Genomic DNA, 23,133 nt, shown 5'->3' with positions numbered 1-23,133 from the left:
CCAACCCGAATCAGCCTGGCATCTACAGCCTAAAGCCAGGCAAAGGCTCCTGGTGCTTTGTGCTGGTACAGGGCAAAGATGTGCAAAGGCAGAAGGCAGCTGCCTGAGGCTGAGCAACCACCTGGTCTCACCACTCCTCTATTTTTTTCTCAGCCCTACCTTGAGATCAGGGCAGCAGGATGCCTCAGATGTGCATGTAAAATGGGAAGCACTTGTGAAACAAGCTCCAGAGGAGCTTGGCACATGTTACAAGCTTGCACTTCATATATTTGGGGCAGAATTCATCTCGGCACAGCATCCTTATTAATTTGTCTGAGCTGCAAGCAATCCCACACCGTTCACCTCACCTGTGCTGCTGACAGGGATTGCCGTGGGATCTGCCTGTACAAATACCAGAAGTATTTTCAGCATTTTTCCTCTGCAGGTTTTTAAATGAATCCATGCCGATGAATTGCTCAGACATACCCAGGAGGCTTTACAAGCGCGTTGGTGTCTTTGGGACAGTGCTTCAGAAAGCTTGCAGTTGGGAGCAGGACTGGAGTCATGGCCAAATGACACAGAGATGTTGATCTCTGTCTCATTTTCAGTGTGGAAGGGAAGAAAACTTAGGCAAAAACTTTCAGGAGGCAGGTAAAGGAAGAAATCAGGATGAAAATTAAGAGAACCCCTCCTCATGCAGCAGTAGCTGGTCTGGGGCGTGCCCTGCCATGGGACAGAGCTGATGCTCAATGGGTACCTGGGTTCAAGGGGAAATTTGACAAGTTCAATGACCAGAAATCCGCCATGAGCAAGTGCAAAATGCACAGAAGTCAGATTTGGGAGTGTATTGAGGGAATATAAAGCAGGCTGTCTAACTGACCCCTTTTTATCTATCCTTGCCCATTGTTCATATTGATTTTCCCTGCTGTTCATCCCTAAAACACAAAGTGCCCCCACGGCATCCCAGGAAAGTAACAGTTCAGAGAAAGATCTGGGAAAACTAATGATCATAATGCAGAGTGTGTGCATGATACTGGAAAAAAACCCCACAAAACCCTCACAAAATACCTTAATACATTAACTAATGTTAATGTGTTAATGTTAAAGCTAAACTAAAACAAAATAAACCAGGGAATTTTCTAAACTGAGGATAGATTAACCATCATGAAGGTAGCTATATCCGTGTCACTTGCCTGGTTTAATTGCTGACACACTGAAAACATAGCGTGAATTTTTCAATAGGACCGTCCTGCATGCTGTCTCCACGAAAAGATATTTTATTGTTGGGGAAACCTTTGCTTTCTTGTGTCAGTCCAGGGCAGCCAGGGCTGGGCATGAGCAGGATGGGAAGGAGGGGACACAGCTCTGGAGAGGAGAGCAGCAGGCTGGGCAGTTGTCAGAGCAAGGCAAGACAAGGAACTCATCTCCATCAGGAAGGTGGGATGGTGGGGAAGGGGAGATGGTGGCTGATGTTTTGGGTACACTGTGGGAAGCAAAAACAACCCTGGGAGAAGGCAGTTTGGCCCCTGAGGAGATGCTAAGGACCCAGATCCTCTGTTTAGCTGTACTATGCCATGATGCCAAGTGGCCCTTAGTTCCAGGAGGAGTGAAAGATCTGGAGAAGCTCTCCATGACTTGGTGAGGAGCTTTTTACTTTGTGCATTTATAGTAGGGGAATCACCCTGGTGCAGACAGACCTCTGAGCACTTGAAGAAGCAGATAGGTAGACCCTGGAAAAAACATCTCCGCACAGCTTCTTGCCTTGTCTTCATGGCTCTTAACAGCCTCTTCCTGGTCACCTTGATCCTGCCTCCTTCATCTCCTCATCCTAGGAAGCACCACCCTGGGAGGCTGGCACCTATTTGTCATGGGAAGGGTCTTTTTTGCCTGCTTCTAGTCTGGCACTGCCTCTGAAGAGCCATTATTGCTAGCATCAGCATTGTGTTAATGGTGGCTGTTGAGCTTTGCCTTTGACTTCACTCCCAATCTGAGGTGGCCGCACCACAAGTGAGGCACTGCTGAGATGACGGCTGTGGGAGCAGGGAGAGGGGTTAAACACCCCCAGATGGCAGTGGTCATAAAAATAGCCAGAGTTTTCCCACTCATATTGATTCACCCATCACAGACTGCAAATTCCTGAGAGACATGGCAGGCTGTGGGGAAATCGCCTGTCTCTGAGCTGCTCCAAACAGACCATGAGCTTGTCTCCAGAGGGACCCCTGGTCATCCTCTGAGGGACAGCCCTGTCTTCAGGAGCACACGGGAGTCCTGGGGTGGGAGATGGCACTAAGAGGGCCTGTGGGAGAAGGGTCAGCATCCCAGCAGAGGTCGGATTGAAAGGAGGGTGGGCTGAGCACCCTCACTCTTTTCTTCTTCTCTAGGGGTTTGTTTGGATCCCTTTTGGGGTGCACCCTACCAGTGGGGTTTTCTATACTGCAGGTGCCCTCTTCCACTGCAATAAGACGCCCAACAGAAAGTAGGACCTTGTATGTATCCATTCCCATCAAACTGGATTTCAGTTGTCTCTGGTTTGAAATCCACTCCCTCCTCAAGCTTGCAGACCTCCCCCACCTCTTCCCGAGTGCCAGAGCTTTAAACCCACATAGGAATGGGTTGAAGGCCTCTTCTCAAAAAGCCAAAAAGCTCAAAAAGCTTAGTGGTTCCAGCTAAAGAGCAGAAATGCAGGGAAGATACAACCCCAATTATTTTGGAGATGCAGGGAGCAGGATTTTGTCTGGCTGCCTCCAGCCATCCAGCTGGGATCACAGCCACGGGCAACACAGCCTCTGAAAGCTACGAGGTGACTCCAGGAGCCCACACAGCCATGGGGTCCTGTTGGCCAGAGAGGTGGTGACCACAGGAGATCAGGAGATGGGGTAGAGGAGGCATCCACATTGTATTAAATGGTATTTAAGCCAGATGCAACCAGCTTGGTGAGCTTTGGTGCTAGCCAACTCCCCTCTCCCTGCAGGAGCCCATCCTGACTTGCTCAACCCTTCCCACCAAAAGATGCCCCCTCTCCAGCACCCAAATCTCATGGTCCTAACCCAACATAACCAAAACTCTGTGATTTGGTCACTGGGACCCTCTCCTACCAAAAGAAAGGTGCAGAAGGATGTGCTCACATCTTCTGCCTGGCTAGGTCCCACTGGTGTAGAGACACCCAACCCACAGCTGCAGCTGGGGTTAAAGAAAGTGTTGTCACTGGTATTTTGGGAGCCACTTCCTTCCCCTCCCCTCCTCCAGAATAGCTTTTTGTCTTTGGGTTTATTTTCTTTCTTGCATTAAAAAGGTTTGACCCTGATGTGTTTTGAATGGATTCAAATGCGGCATTGAATGCCTCTTGGGCTGTGGCCTTCTAGGGTAAGAGAGGGAGGAGGGAATTTCATTGTGTCCAACCATGCAGACCTTTGGAGAGGAAAAGCATCGGCTTCTCCTACTGCTGTTGCTCTCTGCCTGGGTCTTCTCTCTGACAAGCCCCATGTCTTCACCCAGCTCCTCCCTTAGATCAAACAAGCCAGCCACCCCCATGCATGCCACTCATCTTTTGCAGAGCTGTTCCATGACAGCTCCACCAGCAAAACTCCTCCGCAGTGGTAAAAATGGGGTATCCAGCTCCTGGCCAGCTCCTATTTGGCTGGGTCTGATGCAGCCTTTTTATAAGCTGCCAGGGGTCTTCACCCCTCTACCACAGCAAGCACAAGCCATCACAAAGTCCCAGCATGTCCCTTTTGCTGCTGAGACCCCATGGATGGGTCTGGCTGCCTCTTGCGTGTTTTGAAACTCAGCTACCAGGTAAACAGTGCAAACCCAGGATCTCCTTTAGTATCCACCACCGCCTGCTTTCTGCCTCTGCCAAGCGCTCAGAATGCATCAGGGATGGTTGCAGAAGGTTACGGAAGCCTCAGGTCATGCTGACCTGAAAACCTGGCTGCAGAGGTGGCTTGCATCGGCTGTGACTGTGACACTTGGCCCTGGGGCTCCCTGTGGCCCCACTGTCATTCCAGAGGAGGACAAGTGACCCACACAGATGGCAAGGTTCTGCAGCCAGGGTGGCTGGCAGTGGCTGATGGCGTTACATGTGGTTGAGACCTGTTTATGATCTTTATGCAGCCAGTGGATGCCCAGCTAATAGTTTCACCTTCTTAAAATAAAGAATAAAAGGTCTGGCTAACAATCCGTCCTTTTGGCAGCACTGGCAGAGAGTCAAAGGGTCTTGGAGAACCCAGTTTCATTTGGGTTGTCTTTTCCCCACCCAACATACAAAAGAATCATCACTGGCTACTGAAAAGATCCTAATGGTATTCTGGGTCAAGAAAATTGTGGCATTTACTCTGCAATTCAGTTTGCAATGAATTAGTCCCTTTCCCGAGCATTGGCAATATCAGGTCTCTTCTGGAGGTTCACGGACAACAGGGAGGAAGCAACTTTTGATTTGATTTTGCAAAATGAAGAGCAGCAAAATAACTGAGCTGCAGCAGTGTTCCCTGTCCCCAAGCTAGAGATGAGAAGATTGCTGATAACAATGGGGAAAAGGCAGAAACGCTCAATAATTTCTCCTCTGGCTTTGGCAAAAGCAGGCTGATGTTCTCGTATTGCACAGGGGCGACGAAGTGCTTTCTAGTCCATTAGTAACCCAGGAAGAAACTAAATGGCATGGCCTAGGGATAAACATTTTTAAACAGCGAGCTCAGATTAATTTGCTCCCAGGAGTCCCATAGAAGCAGGGTGGGGAGTGGTGTGGCCGGTTGCTCATCCTCTCTAAACAGTGCTGAGATTGCTCTCTGATCCCAGAAGACTGGAAAGAGGATAATTGCAGGGCAATATTCAACAAAGAGTGGAAAGAAGAAGAGCTGGAGTGATGCAGCTTAGCCTGGCAGAAAGTGATGCAGGACTGGAGGGATGGAGCGTGGGAAGCCATCAATATAAATAGACAGCTCATGCAAAATAGGACTTCACAGATTTGTTCAACCTCATTTAGGGCAGGTTGTATTAGATGACCCAGGCAGCTTTACAGATGGAAATAGGCTCAAATGAAATGCTTTAGTTTGGAGTGATGCAGTTATTCTGGTTAAAAAATGAGTATGAGTTATCATTAAAGTGTATGGTGGGGAGTGGTGAAGTGATGGATCATGACTGGTTGACAAGGGGCTGGGACAGGGCTGTTTCTAGCTGGGCTCTGTGGGGGTCCTCCCAGCCTCCATCCTCCCTGCAAAGCTGGTGCGTAGAGAAAAAAGGACTAGGACGAGGAGAAACCCACTGATCTTTCCCCGTATCACCCCTGCCACAAAGCTTCTCAGAGATACCTCATGCCCAAGGTTGCCTTTGGACCCCCCAAATGGTTTGATGCCATCGGACGGGCACTGACACTGCCTGGCTCCTCCTCACCCACCCTAATGACGTTTTGGTTTTTAGCAGTGAAGTTTTGCAAGGGAATTATGCCCTCTGAGAAAAGCTACTTTGGTTTATCTTTAACCCAATATTTGAGTGATCTCCAGTTGCATTTTGAGGAAGAGCGAAGAGTTGCATCCACTCATCACTTCACGCCCTAAACAGGCACTTTTATCCATTTTAGGCTTTCCAGTAGCTGGTCTGAATGTGCTGGAGGGTTTGGTGCCTCTAGGGCACTCTGGGCATTAAAGATCACTGTACCAGGCTGTAGTTCCCCTCTTGCAACTCCTCTGCATCTCTGTAAGTCATAGCCATACCTGTAAGAGGTGACCCTGGAGCAGAAGCCATCTCACTCCTGAGATTCCCACCTCTTACGTGGGACACTGCTGACCCCCAGGGAGGCAGAATCCCCCAAGGTAATTCATACCAATTACTGCAATCAGCTAATTAGCAAACAAGATCGATTCAAATGAAGTTACAGTGTCAACAGCTATTACAGGAGCTTGCCTGTGCTGGCGTAAAGCTATCCTGGGAGGATCTGTGAGACCTGTCACAGTCAAAAAGCCCTCATGAGGGGAAATGGGAAGAGGTAAAGGAGATGCAGTGGGTGGCAGTGGAGATAAGGGGGAAAAAAACAGCGCTGAGACAAATTGAGGAAAAGTGTCAAGAATGGAAAGTGAGCCAGGTAGTTGCTTGCAGACATGAAGGGGATGACAGAGAAGGACGGTGCCCACCAGCCAGCCAGCTTGGCATGAGAGGGCAAAGTCAGGTCTTCACTGGGGAAATATCTGGGCTCCTCTGTAGGGAGCCCCGCAAAGGAGGGGAGCAGGGGGGCTTTCTCCCCTCCCAGGCAATGCCAAGGTCAAATAGCTCTCAGCTCCCCGGTCACAGGCATGGTGCAGGCAGAGAGCAGGAGGCAACGCGCATCCACATCCTCAACCGGCACCAGAACCAGCTCTGCAATTAAAAACGTTTGCCACTTCTAGGAGTGAGTTGCCAGCCTGGGCTTGCTTGGGATGCAATGGTTTCCTGATGGGAGTTAGAGCCGGGCTTGCTCTATTTCTGCCTGCAAGCATCTCCTTTGGGGAATGGAAGCCTGAAGCTGGATGGGGCTACCAGGGTGGGATGTGGGGCTCCACAACTAGCTCCAACCCTGAGCCAGAGAGTGGCATAAAGCCAGCAGAGGCATCGGCTAATCCTCCCCTAAGCCCGCTGTGATGGATTTAAAGGGTGTTTGTGTCACTCGCCCCCGGGATCAAGATCCTTAGAGGATAAGTGTCCGAAGAAAATGAAGGGATTCTTCTTCCTGCAGTGGGGCATGAAACGGAGACACGGCCCCTGCTGGGATGTGCCAGGGATGTGCGGGATGTGTGTTTGTGCACGTGTGTGTGCGCGCTGGTGTTATCTCTTGCGTGCTCTCCCTTGGAGGACAGGGATGCCTGCTGTAACCTTGTGCTGAACTTTCAGGGGGAGTTTTGCTGCCTGGCTCTGGCACTGGCAGATGCCCCAGTTTTATCACAGCAGCTGGCCCAGAGAAACATTATCCGGGAACCCAAATCTCTTCCTGTCTTTAAAACCCCAGGAAGGGTGCAAAATTGCTTTTTACCCTGTGTCAGGTGTGGACAACTGAAGCAAAAGGGTTTTCCCTGTTCTGGCCAAAGCTGGGGCTGGTGCTATAACCACCGTGTCCTAACCATCCTTGACTTCTAAGGGACAAGATCAACAGATTGATGGAAACATTCATTAAAGAAGGAACAACTACGTTTTCCAGGTTCGAGGAATAACCACCGAGTGGCAGATGCAACACACAACCTGACACTGAGACAGCTGTGCAGGCTACGTGGGCATTGGTGGCATGGGGAGGCTGCTCGGGGGTAGCTTGGGTGGCTTGTAGGACTTGTTTTTAGGATAAACAAATCCCTTTTATCACATGAAACCCCGTGCCCCAGACAGGGGGAAACATATTTAACAAAGAAATGCCACCATTAATTGCCTCTGGCGCTCAAGGCTTTGCTCACGCCTTGGCTGAGGGACCTCTTCCCAAAGACATGTACCCACCTTGCCGGACGCTGGGGACGACCCAGCCGTGTTGGGGCCCAGGCTGGCTCCCCTGCTCCCCACCAGGCTGGCTGCTACTGCTCACCCCGGCACATTGCTGCCAGAGGGAAATAATCCTTCCTTTCTTTTCTGGCTACCAGGAATGCACCACACCTGGTGCCCCTCCAGGAGTGTTTGCTGTCCTGGCGGGCGCCTGGGTTGGATTGTTTGCCCAGGGATTTATTTTTTTTTAATGTTATTATTATTAAAAGCTAATTTGGGCCCCTTAGAGCGTGGAGGGGAAGACAAAGCCCTTGGCTAGCACTGAGGAATGTCACCAGGCCGTGGGTTGGTTTGAAACAGGCTCTGCTGGAGAACAGACTGGTTGTTGCCTGCAGGGGATTACCCACCCCAAACGTGCGCAGGTGGCACATTTGCTGCTTTAGCCACGTGGTCGGGTTTGAAAATATCTCATCGCAGTCCCGTTTAGTTCTCGCTCAGTACAATCCCTTACCATTGCTGCCCTGGGTTTGTGGCTGCCACAGAGCCTGGCAGAGGGAAACTGAGGTCTGCAGGGTTAAGAACTACATGAAATGCCAGTAGCAGAGCGCAAAACAGAAAACAGACTTTTCGCTCAGGACTCAACACCGCTGCACCAACTCTTGGCTGTTGGGGATATCCTGATCCCCAAAAAGGTCAACCCCTGGGGTGTGCAAATGCAACTGTGACTGCATCCTGGCTTGGAAGACCACGAGGAGGGAGGAAGAGTGTAGCAGCCGGGAGGAAGAGGGCAGCAGCCTGCAGATCAGAGGAAGGAGGAGGGCAAAATCCTGCTGCGCAATGGCTGGCCAGGGACCAGCTCGGCAGCAGTGATTTATTATTTACATTACAGGAGGAGCTGGAAGCTGTGGAGAACATCAGGGTCTCCCTGAGACTGGCACGAGCACCATGCTTTATGGGCTGTATTCAGCGTGCTCCCGGAGACGGGTATTTACGCCCTTGCCGAACTGGAACTGGGTGGAGCTGTGGCTTCTCTGAGAGGCCTTTTGAGAAATTTATTTATTTGACGAGGGAGAAATTTGAGCCAAGAACAGGTCCTGTTTTTTTCCAGAGCCCCCCTGCCCTAGGCAGTGAGAGCAGGACTATGGTGCCTGGGGGAGGAGAGCCATGGGAGCTGCTCTGTGTGGTGCAGGGGGCTGGGGGGTGGCAGCTCTGCCGCCCTGACAGTTTTGGGGATGTTTCCATCCTCTCCTTTCTGTCCTTACCTCTCTGAGCCACCCAAAAGAGCCAACCCAGCTGCCACCATTACAGGGACAGCCCTCCCTGGCTTTCCAACCCACAGCTTTGAAGCAATCACCCCGGGTGGACAACAGCAGGGCAAGATGCATGGTCTGGCCATAAAAAAACACCAGCATGTCCCTGTCCCCCATCGCCCTGCAATTCCTTGCTTCACTGGAGGCAGAAGACCCCACTGCAGGGAAATGTCTGAGGTGGGGTGGCCAGTCCTCCCATTCCCAACGTCTCAGGTGGGATGGCTTGGCTGTTCCTTCAAGTGCTTGCAAAGGGCAGAGCTGGGCATGTAATGAAGGCAACGGTCCATGGGGAATGGAATGAGCTTGTACTAGATCAACTGATATAATTAGAAAGCAGGGACAAGGAGACAAGCTCCTATGCTCAAAAGCTGGTCTGTTTTTTCCAGCTCCAGCAGCTGGGCTAATAAAAGCTCTGACCTCCCCTTGTGCATCATCTCCAGCACGTGTCTGCAGGGCGTGGCAATGGCTGTGAGCGCAGGGAGGTGCTCCTGTCCTTGAATGTTTCCAGGGATGGGGCATCTACAACCTCTCTGAGTAACATCCGCCACCATCACTTCATCCAGCCTGTCTTTTGCCCCCTTTACCCCAGGCAGTGTTGGTCCTCCCCAGAACCATGCAGCTGGAGATGCTCACCCAGTTGACTTTGCCTACCAGTTTCATTCTCAGGTTGTCTCCCTTCATGCTTTGGTTCAGGCAAGAACCCCAAAACGCCCCAAAAACGACAACCTTCTTGCAAAAATCTCAGGCCATGCTCTCTGGTGATGGTGGGGAGGAGACGGTGGATTTGCATGGGAACATCTCCACCAGATCCTGTCCCCACACGCCAGGGCTTCCCCATGGACGGAGGAACTGGGTGAATGATCTCCATCAGCAAACCCACTTCCCCTTCTCTGGCAACACTTACTCCCCTAATAACCTCCCAAAACTTGCAAACTGGCGTCACAGCAAGGATTTCACAGGATTTAGTGACAGGAAAACAGGAAAACCCTGGCCATCTGGAGAGTGCATGCCATTCCCAGGCAGCCTGGGGCAAGCAACGTTCCCGCTGGATTTATGGGAAATAGCCACCTGGTTTGGAGAGAAAGAGGTCCAATGTGCCCTGCTGCCTGGCCTCAGGGCTGGAGGGAAGGCAGCGTGGAGACCCACCGAACGACACAGGGTCTGCAACAAGGTATCTTGAAAACCTGAGCCTATAGGGAAGAGCAGTCCTATAGGACCTACAGGAGAGGTGTATCAATGCAGGATGGCACCCAACCAAGTGCACTGGGCTTGCTCCCACCTGCCCTGCAAAATGAACACCCCCATCCCATCCTCATTCCCCATTTTTCCCTAGCGTACACGGATCCGATGGGCATTGCTCTACTTGCAGGTCTTCCCAGCAGGGAACCAGTTTGTTCCTGGGGTTCACTAGGTGCTGGACGCATGGTCAGAAATTGCTTATCCCAGGTTTTTTTCCTGGCTTGAATCATTGTTATTATTACTGGTGCTGGGCTTTCAGAGGAAAACATGTCTTTGGGCCACATACCAAGGGATTTGGTTAATTCGTCACCCGCAGACACACATATATTTATTTAAAAGCGCCTCTTGTTATGTTACTTGGCAACTTCCGAGCCCATGTATTTCTCCAGCTGATAAATATTTGTGAGGTTGGGTGCGTGAAGAGCGGCATGTGTTAATAACATGATCATCTTTCTTCTGAGCTTCCTACAGAGAGAACAGGCTCTGTTACATCTGTCTAAACCTGGACCATCTCGCTGGCCCGCAGTCAGGATTTGCTCCCCCAAAAAGGGAGGCTTGTTTGTCTCCATGCTGGTGTGAGGGTAAGGCGTGTGAGTTCGTTTTGCATTGATAAATGCTGAAGTTCAGACTCCAGCAGCACCTACTCGGACCGGTTGAGGACCTAAAGGCTGGAGGTGACTGTTGGGTGGGTGGTGGGAGTGGGTAGGATGCCAGAGGATGCTAAAGAGCACGCAGGCACTCAGAAAGCAACCAGAAAAAAACAACCAACCTGGAGTAAAAGGGAAAGCTCAGGTCACTGAATAAATCCCATAACTTCCAACTGCTGGAGGCTGCGGGGGTTTCTCTGATCTCGGAGCTAGCCCAGGCTGCTGTAGGTGTAGATGTCCTGGATCCTTCTGTGCACAAAAGCTGGTCATGGTCTACATGCTCCAGTGAGGCTCCAGCTGCTGGAGTCACGTTATCCCATGACCCCTCCTACTTTAATCCAAAGGAAAACCCAAAATGTTTCCAGCCCCTGTGACCACTCCAAAACTCAATGCATGCACGTAAGGAGGAAGATTTCAGCCATGGCAGCAGTCAGTGGGGAGGAGGCAGAGGGAAGAGACCTGCCCACCAGGTCTCATCTCGGGTCAAACTCTAGTAAGGCCCAGAAAAAATTAATCTTTCTGGCTCAGGAGCCAGGTAAAACCAGCAGGTTCCACATATTCAATGCAAAAACAATTTTGCAAGGGGGAAACTCAGCTGAGATCATGGGGAGCCTTGCAGCAGCTCCACTGAGATGAAGCAGGAGCTTTTGCAGCTCCTCTGCTGGGTCAAGGGGACTTTCAGCTCCCTCTGCCAGGAGAGCTCTTGGCTCCAGCCAGCTGCTTTAACACTTGGTTTTGCTTTCCTTGCTGTTTAAGGAGCTACGTGGACCTTCTTGTCCCCTCGGAAGGTGAACCTCCTCCTGGCTGTGCTCTCCCTGCCGGGTCCCCTCCTGTTCTGGGGCCACCACTGTGAGGGTCTCAGAAGACATGTCCTTCTCACCCCTCACCCCACCAAGATGTGTTCCCACAGGAACAGCGGGGAAAAGGCAAAAATCCAAAAAATGAGGGGTGTCAGTGTGGTCCTTTCCCCTTGCGATGGTGTCTGGGGCTGCAGGGCAATGGGAGAGCTGAGTTTTGGGAGCATGTTGCTCCCTGCTGGGAACCACCTGGCTTATTGCAGGGTCTCAAAGAGCTTGGACCACGACTACCTCCAGGGTGGAGCATCACAGCCTACCTGTGGCTCCTGGTGCCACCAAGTCCTGCATGAAAAGGACTCCCAGGCTGCAGAAAGCACAACCAAAGGAGGAATCCAGTGACCCGGTGTGGGGTATAAAGGCTTTACCCATAGTGGAGAAGTGTGGGTGAGCTGGAGGGGCTGGGGGGAGTCCCTGCCTGCTGTCCCTGGCTGGCGGGGCAGGGACGTCTGGGCTCCTGGACATGTGCCTCCATTTCACTTTCAGATCCCTCAAATAATAACCGTGTTTGCCAGCTCCTGTGACAAGAATGACTAATGGGGAAAGATCCTCCGAAGGGAAACAAGAAATCTCCTCGTTTCACCCTTTGTTTGCTGGATTTCTCTGACAGCCCCAGGCATGGCTGGGCTTTCCTTGGTGTGCTCAGTTCCCGATCATGAGAAAGCAGATTTTAAGCCCTGCAACAGCTCCAGCAACACCCTCTTAACTCTTAAGCTTCCTTGTCAGGACATAACTCCCTTCAGAAACTTTTTGCAGCCCAGTTTATCCAGATTCCAGCTCCACACTGCGTTATCATGCAGCAAGTGCCCCTGGCTGCTGATGCAATGTGGTTTTCACAGTGCATTTTGGAAACCACCCTCCCCAACTGCCTTTTTTTTTCTTTTTTTTTTTCTTTTTTTTTTTTCTTTTTTTTTTTTTAAGGCAGGGGACCATCTTTTCTCTTCTGTGGAAGGATGGGCAACCAAGAGGTGCCCTCATGGTGCACCACAACATGGTGATGCCCCTGCGATGGTTGCTGCGGCGGGTGCCCAGGGCTGATGCTGCAGCTCCCATGGAGGCTGGAGCTCTCCCAGTCTCATCGCTGGTAGGACAAGCTGTTACTGTCTCCCAAATACCTAGGCTCTCGCAACCAGCTGTTGGACTTTCAGATGCTTTTGTACCTCCTGCTTTTAGATCTGGGGGCTGGGCATTGGTCCCTCCAGCCATCAGCCCAGTGACCCAGCAAAGAGTTCAAGAAGGAGGGAGTCTCGTTCCTCTACGGAGCCCATGCAGCCATGCACACTGCTGCATCGCTTTTTAAATGCCCATCCCTGCTGCAGGGAGCCAACGGGAGAAATTTCAGCCCCTCCACACATTCCTGCTCTGCCCCATTGTCACTGCAAGGCCAACACTCAGGACAACATGCCCCGTTCCCTTGCGGGAGCACGGACAGGGAATCACACCACTCTGGCATTTCCACGTCTGTTCTCAGACCATTTGCCTCCCAACCTTTGCAGAAAATAAATTCCCCAGCCAGGCTGAACTCGGATGACAGCATTGCATGCTATATATAGCCACGGCAGATCGCCGCTCGAACCAGGGCCACACATAAACAAACCGCACGGCGCACGGTTCCCTGCGTGGAGAGAGGACGGGTGAACGAACCACACGTGATGGAGGAGCCTCCCACCCCCGGCTGCTTGAGACTGGGGGTGCTTTGAGATCCTGCACTGTCTTTTAATGCCAGCACCTCCCTTGAGGGCTCATCTGCTGGCATAATCCGCTGCCCAAGCAGGTTTAAGGATGAAGGATGTGCCTGAGGTTGTTGAAAGCAGAACACAGAAGAGCTAAGGGAGCTGCCAAAGGTTATCCCACAGGGCAAGTGCCATCCCCTGGCTCAAATTGTGCTTGCTGACTCCCAGCTTGTATTAAAGAAACTGTTGGCATCACTCCTCTGATGTACTGCGACATGGGGCAGAAAATGCCAGCGTGGCCCCACTACAGCATCTGTCCACCCCTCCTACCTCCATTCTGCATCTCCCTGCAGCCCTCCTGCTTGCATCTGCCTGCTCCTCTCCCTGCCTGACCCTCTGCCACAGTGCACAGGGCTGCATGGGGCTGCATGGGTTGCACAGGGCTGCACGGGGTGCATAAGGCTGTGTGGACCTGCATGGGGTAGGATAGGGCTGCATGGGGCTGCACAAGGTGTGTGAGGCTGCGTGGGGTGCATGGGGGCTGCATGAAGCTCTGTGTGGGGAGCATGGAGCTGCACAGCATGCAAAAGGCTGCATGGGGCTTGCACAGGGCTGCATGGGGCTGCACAACATGCATGAGGCAGCATGGGGCTCGCACGGGGCTGCATGGAGCTGCATGGGGTGCGTTGGGCTGCACAGGGCTGCATGGGATTTCATGGGGGTGCATGGGGCTGCACGGGGCTGCATGGGGTTGCACGGGATGCGGAGCAGAGGGAAGAGGGTATTGATGCACAGCGGGGCCCCATGCCTGGCTTAGCTGGCAGGCCTTGTCCTCCTTCCCCAGCTCCCCACAGGGAAGGGGCAGGGGATGCCCGGGGGGATGCTCGGGAGGCTGTGGAGCATCCAGCAGCCTGACGCTCCCCTCTGGAGCAGAGGGACAAGCCAGCCTGGGGGGCGACTTGCAGCCACAAGTCCCCAGGCTCTGGCCTCAGCTCTGAGGAGTGAGAGTAGGGGGCAGAGGGGGTCCCTGCGCTCCCCTCCAGGCACACCTGCATCCCCAGATGGGGCTCTCTGCTGCAGTGCAGCAGCTCCAGCCCTGCTGGCTCCGGGGGAGCTGGCAGAGGGGATGCCTGCCTTCATCCTTCCTTCATCACAACACCCTCTCCAGCTGCTCCAAACCCGGCCGCTGGGCCAACGAGTGGGACGAGCCAGCCGGAAGAGCAGCAACTTGCTCCTCTCCTGTGTGGGGCTGGAGCCCGTGGGCCTGGGCACCCCAGGAGGCAGAGGGCTGCAGGGTGGCTGTGCACCCACAGCCCTGCCAGCATGCACCCATGGCTTGGGGGTTGCAAGGGGTTTTGGGGAACGCTCGATGCCCACGTCCTCGCAAAGCCGGGGAGGCATCAGTGCTGCCTCGGGTGAAGTCCCAAGCAGGGAGCCCCATGTCGTGACGTCCCCCCATGTCGTCCCTCCCTCCCTCCCCGCTGCTGCTGGGCGAGGGCCACCCAGCACCGAGGCAGATGACATAATTCCCAGCAACTGCACGTTAATCACTCCACCGCCAGCAACCTCCTTCGCCTGAATCCAACCCCCCATCCCCAGCCACCGCTCCCCTCCCTGACATCACCGCAAAAGAAATAAAGAAATAAATAAAAGAAGCTGAGGAAGGGAAAGGGGAGTGGGGGGGTGTGGGGGAATAACCTGATCCTGCTAAGCACTGGCAAACAGGTCTGCCCCCCCCTCGCCCTCCCTGCCTTGCACTCTATTTTTGGGTGCTGTCATATCCAAAAACGGCCCCGCGGGGCCAAATCCAGGCAGCTGCGACTTTAGGCACAAATAAGCCTCCCTCCGCTCCGTCACACCAGAAATCGGCGCTGGCAGCCCATCCTCCACCCACCCACCCCCTCCCCAAAATCTCCCCCCTCCCCCAAACAAATTATATCTGGGGCGGGGAGGCTTTGGCAAGCCAAGCTCCAGCATCAGGTCCCCCACCTTGCTCTCTGTGCACCCCACATCTCCCACCTTCAGGGGACAACCCCCCTCTCCGCTCCTTGTCACCCCCTAGCTTGTCCCACATCCCCCGCCTCCCAGTACGGCTTCCCAGTTCCCCCAGTTCCCCCCCCCCCCCAGCCTTACTCTTGGCGGGGATGCTGGGGCTCGGGCCGGTCCCCGGCGCTGGGCAGCGGTGGGCAGGGACCAGGCTGGCAATCAGGCTGCGCAGCCGGGTGGCCGCTCCCGTCCGAGGGGTCTCATCTCATTTTGTCATCTGTCACCAACACACACACAGAGACACACGGACACACACTCGCAGCCACGTTTCCCCCCCCCTTCTTGCGGCAAACGGCGGCCAGCCCCGACCCCACCCCCTGTTAAAACAGCAGCCTAACAGCGAGGAAGGGAAGGATGGAGGGAGGATCTGCTCGCCTTCCCTTTAACTCTTCCCTCGCCAGCCCCCCAGGACAGGGGTCTGCCGGGTCAGACCATGGCCCTGTGCCCGGGGATGATGGGATGCCGCATGGCCCCCCCCGCCCCCACCCTGCCACCTTCCTCCCCCAGGCTCTGGGACAGGGGACATTGGGGGTCCGGTGGTGCCTTGGCCCGGTCCCCCACAGCCTTGCCGTGTCTCATCACCCTCACCCCCCAAAAACAAGAGTCCCCCCAACAGAGCTGAGCCCCGGTGACGCTCCATGCAGTGGGTCAGCGGAGGTGTAGGGTGTCTGAGGGGCACGGGCAGCCCCTCAGCGTGCAGCTGGGGCTGGGAGGTGTCTGTCTGCCGATGTCCACCTTGAGACCATGAAAAAGCCATTTTGGTCCTTCGTTGCCCTCCAGCTCCCAGAGGAGGGCTCCCTTTGGGGCAGCACAGCCTGAACGCTGGGGCTTGTCCAGCAGGGATGGGGTGGGGAAATAAGGTTTATGTGGGAGATGAAAGCTGCTTTTCCCACCCCATGGAGAGGCCAAGGGCTTAAGCTAGCAGAGGGGGCAAACTCTCCAAACTCCCTCTTAGACAGATTAGCTGGAAAAGGGACACGCAAATGGCACACAGATTTGGCCGAGGACTCACACTGAAGGCAGGGCAGCTCCTGACAGTGACCTAGCGTGGAGCTGCCATCTCCAAGGAAAATCAGAGGTGCCAGAGAGAAAAGGAAAAGAAAAACCTCATGATGCTGTCCATGGAGCAGAGCTCCCACACATGGAAGTGTTGGTGGCCCGTGTTCCTGCTCCCAGCTTTACCCCAGCGCTGGGATTGCTGCTGCAGGGTTACGTCCTGCAGCACATACCGCTGAGCTCCCGTTCTCCCCTTTGGCCCCTTCCATGGACGTGCAGGGGTTACACCACTCCTGCTCGCTTGTCTGAGGCCTCAAGATGGGGAGAAGAGGCAGAAGTTGTTGCCACTTATTTCTGCTGCTTTCCAGTGAAATGGCAGGACAGGTAATTAATTATTCCTGCTAATAACGCTGGACAGGTGCTTGACTGCTCCCACAGAAGTGCAGGCGGTGAGTATCTCTCTGCATAGGCTGTTGCTGGCAGAGCGCCAGGGGCTGTGTGTGATCCTCCTTGGGTGGAAAAGGCAATCGAGGCTCCCTGATTTACTTAAGTCACCTTTGGGGACCAGGATTAGAGCCTGGGACAAAGCCATCTCTCCTATGGGTGGGACCCTGCTGCTTCCCACCAGCACTGCCAAGCAAAGGGGCAGTTCAGGTCCTGCATGGACAACTGGGTGGTCCTTTTGGCTGTTAAATCTGGCAGGGCGAGGGGAGAGAGCAGGGCTGCTGATGGGGGATGGAGAAGGTCAAGTCAGATATGTCTGCTGGGGCTGCCCCACCAGAAATGCAGACATGTCCAGGACCCAGCAGGATTACCCCTGTCCATGCAACACAGCCCCTTGCTCACAGGCAGCCTGGTCTCCTCTGAGCATGGTGGTGCAGCCTTTTTCAGGGGACTGGCAGTGGTGTCTCCCACGTGAGCTTCCCACACTGCTGCCAGCCTTAGATGACCCCTTCTCCAGCCACACACCTCCAGGATTGAGCACCAATGCTGAGCCAGCTGCACCCAAGGGGAGATGGGCTCCAGCCTCCCTCTCCAACCCTCCAAGGGCCACCAGGATGCTGCTGGGTACCCTGAGGAGATGGGAGGGGATGAAGAGGGAATCTGCGTGTGTCTTCCCCCGCAATGATGGACATGCCTAGGCTGGGGCAGGGCCAGTTTTGTAGCTGAGAGGGTGCTCTGATGATGTTGCAGGTGCACCAGGTCAGCCCAGCATCTGATCCTCGGCAGCAGAGGTACATGGACATTCAAAGAAAAGCAAAAGCAGGACGATATTTCCCCTTTATGGTCTTCAACCATTTTCAGTTGAGGGGGTTTCCAGAGGGTGAGCTGTTTACAAAGACACCCAGGCACAACAAGGGCCTGGTGGATATACCTTTGGTGGCTGGAGCGGCAGTGTTTCCCGGCTCCTCTTCACCATGGAACAGGAGAGGGTTTTGCAGGGTCCAGACCTCTGCAGGGGCTGAAAGCCCTTCATGTGCTGTGTGTCCCTCACCACTGAGTCCATCCTCACTACAAGGCGTTGCCTCCTTCAGCGTGGGTTGAAGCCCTGAGCCTGTAGGACACTTCACATGGTTGGGGTTCATGCAGCACTATCTTCCTCTCCCATTTCAGTTGCTGAGTCTTTTTACACGGATTATCCTGGGACTAGCACTGGGCTATCAGGTTTTCAGGTCTCCTCGTCTAGTGTTGATCTCTTTCCAAGAAGTGCCTGCAGATGTAATCGTTTTCTGCAGCAGCCCAGGATGAGTGGTCTCTCCAGAGGACACTGCTCTGCCTCTGCTCCTTATCCTCATCACAGCCCCGCTAACATCTCAAGTGGACTTTGTTTTCCCTTATTTGCTGAGTGTTTTGTGTGTCTTGATGTGGTTATCATGCTCCAGCCGTCAGATTGTAGCGAGTCCCAGGGAGAAGGTGCCAACTTTAACATATGCCTGAACAGTTCTTTTCAGACATATACAAACTGGAACAATGCCTTGCTATGAATATGCTTGTTGATGCAATTTGCCAACTGTGGTTTCAGATCTGCTCTTTTCAGCAAGTACCAACTATTTGTAGACAGTGCAAAATCTTGGATAGCTGGGGACTCACGGGGTCTCTGGAAGTCTCTCTCCAGGCATAGAGGAACTAGCAGGGAAGACAGCCTAGGGCTGAGTGAAGACCTCCATGAGTATCACAAATAATGTTCAGATCAAGCACTTTGCCTCCAAGAACCTCAGTCCTTTTTCCCTTGGCTTCAGGAAGCAGCCAGCACTCGGCAGTCACTCTGGTTCCTCTATCACTCAAACCATGAGCGTGTTCTCACCTTGTGTAAGCAGGACTTTGCTCAACTCCTCACACCTCACGGGTTCAAACATCCCCCAGCACTTTCTCCATCAGTGGCACTCGTCATTCAGGTAGGACATCGTCAGGACGTGACTCTAGTGCACCTGGACCTCAGGCTGCCTGGCAAAGCCAGCCAGGGTGTCTCCACTGTGGCATGTCCTTGGACACAGGACCAGCTGACCTTGGCTGATAGCTGGACACTCCCTAACTTCTTCCCATGGATTTGCAGACACCATGGCAAGGTTTTAAGGAAGGGTGGGAAAATGGTCACAAGGTGGGTTTGGGGTTGTGTCTAAGGAGATGGCCAAGCTGGGCCAGTGGGCAATGAAGACTGCTGGGTCTGAAAGGGCAGAGGTGTTTTCTCACCACCATCCATTAGGACATGGCTCTGTCCTTGCCTGCATCCCTGCCTTCAGCTTGCAAACTCTCAGGGCAGGGATCTGTTCTTCACTGATGAAACACCCTGTCAGCTGGTAGCATCGGATGTGGAAATGTCAATGAGTTGGTCCAAGAGCAGGAGGGTCAGCGCCTGAACTGCCTGTTCTCCATGGAAGACTGCCAAAGGCATATGTGTTTAAGACAGCAAATAATCAAGAGACCATTGTTCATAGCAGCCTCAGTGGAAATATTTTTGTGTATGTATGTGTGTGTGTGTGTATGTGCTGGCATCCAATTTGGCAATGGTTACTCAGCACAAGTAGGCGGCCTGTCCCTTTCTCTCAGCTGGAGTCTCCTCCTCCTCACAGGGACCCATAAGAGGGATGAAACTAGAGCAGATGGTTTGGGGGTGCTCAGAAATACCAATGCCAAGGACTGTCTCATCACCAGCTAGAGCTTCATGGCATGCTGAACATGCTCAAGACCAAAGAGGTCTCTGCAAGTAAGGAGGGATGCAGGAGGCTGTGAGCAGGTCTTGGAGATACTGCTGGTTTCAGCTTTTGGTTGGATTTTGAGGAGAAGGAGCAGAAATTGAGATCTTTGGGGTATCGTGCAAAGCATGGGATCCTGTGTCAAATTTTCCCTCCCCAAGTCCAAGGGAATTTGAAGCACTGATGCTGAAGGGACAGAGAGGGGCCATGCAGGTTTTGCTAGGAAAAAGTCTCAGGGCTTTCTCCAAGCGAGAACCCAAGGATGCAAGCCCGGAGAGCTGGACAAGATAGGCATGCTCCAGATTATCTCCTCTTTGAGTGCCACACGAGATCTGCCATAGTCCTTCAGTGCAGAAGCTCCCAAGATCCCATTGAAAGCTTCACTGCTGCTCTCATCCCTGCAGCAGTGAATGGAGAGATTTGTCCTAACCTCCATCCCCCTCCACAGCTCCCGGCATTTCATTTTCTCTGAAGCAACACGCTGCCACTAGAATCAGCTGAGATGAAACTGAGCTGGCTCCTACACACCTTGGGAGCTCAGGCAAGGTTGCTTCCCACACAGTGTCTTTCACCCAAATTAAACAGCTCTCAGCTGAGCTCTGCCATCCATCATGCCAACCTGCAGGCAAGAGCTCAGTTTTGGCAGCTTTCTACACCTTCGGGTTCACATTTAGCGGGGAAAGAGCAGGGACCTTTTTGGGAGGGAATGTGTTGCAAGGGGCACACAGTTGAGGAGGCTACAGGGCCACCTTGAAATCACACTGAAATCAGTGGGAGTCTCAGAGTCATTAAAGATAGTAGAGACCTGGGCATCAAAGGCTATTTTTAGCCTGCCTACTACAGTTTTCAATATGCAAGAGGGCAAGGATGGATGCAAACTACTTACTCCCCAGGGCTGTGTCACTCCACAGGGAGGTATCACTGAGATACTGGGTTTCTGCAGTAAAAATAGCCTGTAGACCGTGATACAGCAATGGAGGAAACAGGGGAAGTTATGAGGACTTTGCTGGCCTGGGATTCAGCTGCATTAAGGCACCCAGCTTCAGATGACTGAATGCACTCGCTCTTTGTGAGTGGCACCTGGATGTTATTCAGCTGACCATGCCTTGATGTCTAGACCAACGCCAGGTGAGCAGCTCTCCAAGGTGCATTGGCTGTATTGATCTGAGCTAGGTTCAGCTGCCCATGCCCATGTCTAGTAGCACCACAGCTGTCCTGGAGAGTTCGAGGCACCTCCACAGAACATGTAAACATGGCATAGGGTCTCTGTTAGCATCACCTATAGTGGTGATCCTTGGTGGAGGCCAGTTAAGGTCTGTTTTCTCTTGCAACTAAGATGTCAGCCCATATGAGCTGGCACCTGTGTTGACAAGTGTTTACGTCCAGCTATTGGAGGTGGGAAACTGAGGAGTTTCTGGAGATGCTGGAGACATCTGCACTGTTAGTGCCCGTATCCATACTCGTTTCAGGTGGCCACAGCCAGCTTTCATACAGAACCCCGGCACAGAGGACTGATTTTGAGGGTAATTTTCAGCAGCTCTCCACCACATCTCTGGGTGGTAAATGAACATTTTCCAGCTCTGCATTGTGTAGGCTTCACCCTGGGCTCACCACACCAGCCTCTTCAGCAAGGTAGAAACCTCTGGCTCTTTGTCACAGAAAGATTTTGGGAGAAATTGTCATTAACTTTCTAACTTGCTTTTCAGATCCTCCTTCAGGGACGGTAGCCTTGGCTAGCAGATCCTCCAGCCCCTGGATGTCTGCTTGACAGAGAGCAGCCTCGGGGAATGACCTTAGACTCAAATTGCATTAAGAAAGGTTCTCGTTAAACAAGGCTGTTGTCAGAGCCAGAGTTTACAGGCATCCTAGGCAACTGCCTTGGGCTTTTTCCAGTCCTCAAGGGAAAGCACAGTCCCCAGAAATCAATAACTGAGTTCTTTTGAAAATCAGCAGGACTTTGGCTCGATCTAAGCCACTCTCTTCAAGTGATTTCACTCAGCTGAAAGCAAACAAGGGTCCCTAAACAAGAGTCCTGGACTCAAGCAGCCTGTAGAGTATCAGCCCTGACCCTCTGTCCCATCGCAAGAGGATGGCTTGCTTAATGCTTGCCCGTGCCCCTGTTCTCCTGGCCACTGGGCTGCCTAGCTCCCCCCTACAGAGCCAGGCAAGGGAAGCCAAACCAGGGTTTGACTGAAAATAACACCGGTTTTTTTCCAAGTGGAAATAGCACCCTGATGCTCTGCTGAAGCAGGGAGAGTCAATCCTTCCTTCTCACATAGGGCTTAGCCGCCAAACTCATTTCACCTTCAGATATTCTCCTTCATTCTCTTTAAAACCAGGAGTTTTTTCCCAACAACATCACCCCAAAGGCTCCTTATTTAATGTGCACCCCAATAAACACCCCAGCCCCTCCCTCATCTATCTTTTCCCCTCCTCAAAGCATCCAAAATAGCAAACAGAGCTTGCTTTTTTATTAATTCCTCTCCCAGCAGACTCTCTCTACATATCTAGACTACAAGTCCCAGGCTTCCCCCAAGCTTAGATGAGCGACTTGGAAGATCTTGTTGCCCTGCCTTAATCCCATCCTGCACCTCTCCCAAAGTAAGATGCCATAAAACAGCAGCTTTCTGAGCACTTGCGGGGGGGGGGGGGGGGGGCAGGCTGAGGACATCCTGCTATAATCCCTCCTACCAGCACAGCTCACTGTTGGGCCACATTGAGCCCACCAAGCGCCCCTTCTGGTGCTGGAGCACCATGCCAAAAGCCAAGTCTAAAAAAGTCAAAGCTAAGGCTGCTCTGTGCTCCTCCCCATGGGCAAGAGCTGGGTTTTGAGCCCAGTTTAACAGAGAAGATGCCTAATGCCCATTCATGCGGTGAATTAATACATAAATGTATGTAATATGCTTTATGAGTGAAGGTAGCTGAGGGGCTGAGGGATGCATCAGCCAAAGAGCTTCACACCCCACCAAGGGTCAATCCTGCATCCTGCTCGTGTGCCTACGGTTCAAAGGGAACAAATTAAAATTGAAGGAAGTTCAGGAAAGTGCCACATTTATAGCAGCCTGAGAAACCTGATTCATGGACAGAGATGTGAAGAGGTTGGCTGGGTTTGTGCAAGAGGAGGTTAAGAGGCGAGTGGGTCATGGACTGGCACCATTTGTGCTGTGAAGACCTTCCTGGGGGTTCACGGCTTGTCGGTGTAGCTGGGAAAAGGCACAGTGAAAGGCAATGAGGGGAAGATGTAGCTGCCTGAATTCCCAAGTTCACCCATTTTTCAACAGTGAGGGTGTTTTACCAGCTGGACAACTTAGAATTGGATCCTCTCCCAGTCTTTAAACTGAGCCCATCTGTGTTTCTAAGTACTAAGTTTAACCCCAGAAATCATGATCTGGACAGAAAAAATTAAGTTGTTAGCCATGTTTTGGAAAGGTTCAGAGTCGATGCACATAATGACCCCTTGGAAAACATAAAGAACCTATGCACCTTTCAGAAACAAACTCCAGGATGTTTTAAAATATGTTTGTGCTACGCCTAGCATGATGTAGCAACAGCTGAAGGTCATAGGCACTGTATGAATAGAAAGGAGATTTTATTGTGACATGTCCATCCGGAGCCGTTGCTCTTGGGTATGCCATCTGGGACGGGAACAGGAGCCTGTGCATTCCTCCTATAATAAAGAAAAAGAGATCCTTGTCCTTGCATGGAGTGTGAGATGATACTGGGGGCAGGGTGGTGGTGGTGGTGGTGGTGGTGACGTAGTGATG

General features: G+C 52.7%; 1 protein-coding gene across 1 annotated transcript in view; it reads right to left on the bottom strand.

Annotated features, from left to right (window-relative positions):
- Positions 1-15,447, bottom strand: part of LZTS3 (leucine zipper tumor suppressor family member 3) — a 55,975-nt gene extending 40,528 nt beyond the window's left edge. Inside the window, exon 1 of the mRNA XM_055712260.1 lies at positions 15,267-15,447. The gene's annotated coding sequence lies outside the window, so the exon portion shown is untranslated. The remainder of the gene's footprint in view (positions 1-15,266) is intronic.
- Between the last annotated feature and the right edge of the window lie 7,686 nt (positions 15,448-23,133).

The sequence above is a fragment of the Falco cherrug genome, chromosome 1, assembly GCF_023634085.1.
Source record: "Falco cherrug isolate bFalChe1 chromosome 1, bFalChe1.pri, whole genome shotgun sequence".
Taxonomy (NCBI): domain Eukaryota; kingdom Metazoa; phylum Chordata; class Aves; order Falconiformes; family Falconidae; genus Falco; species Falco cherrug.
This window is presented reverse-complemented; position numbering and strand designations above follow the sequence as displayed.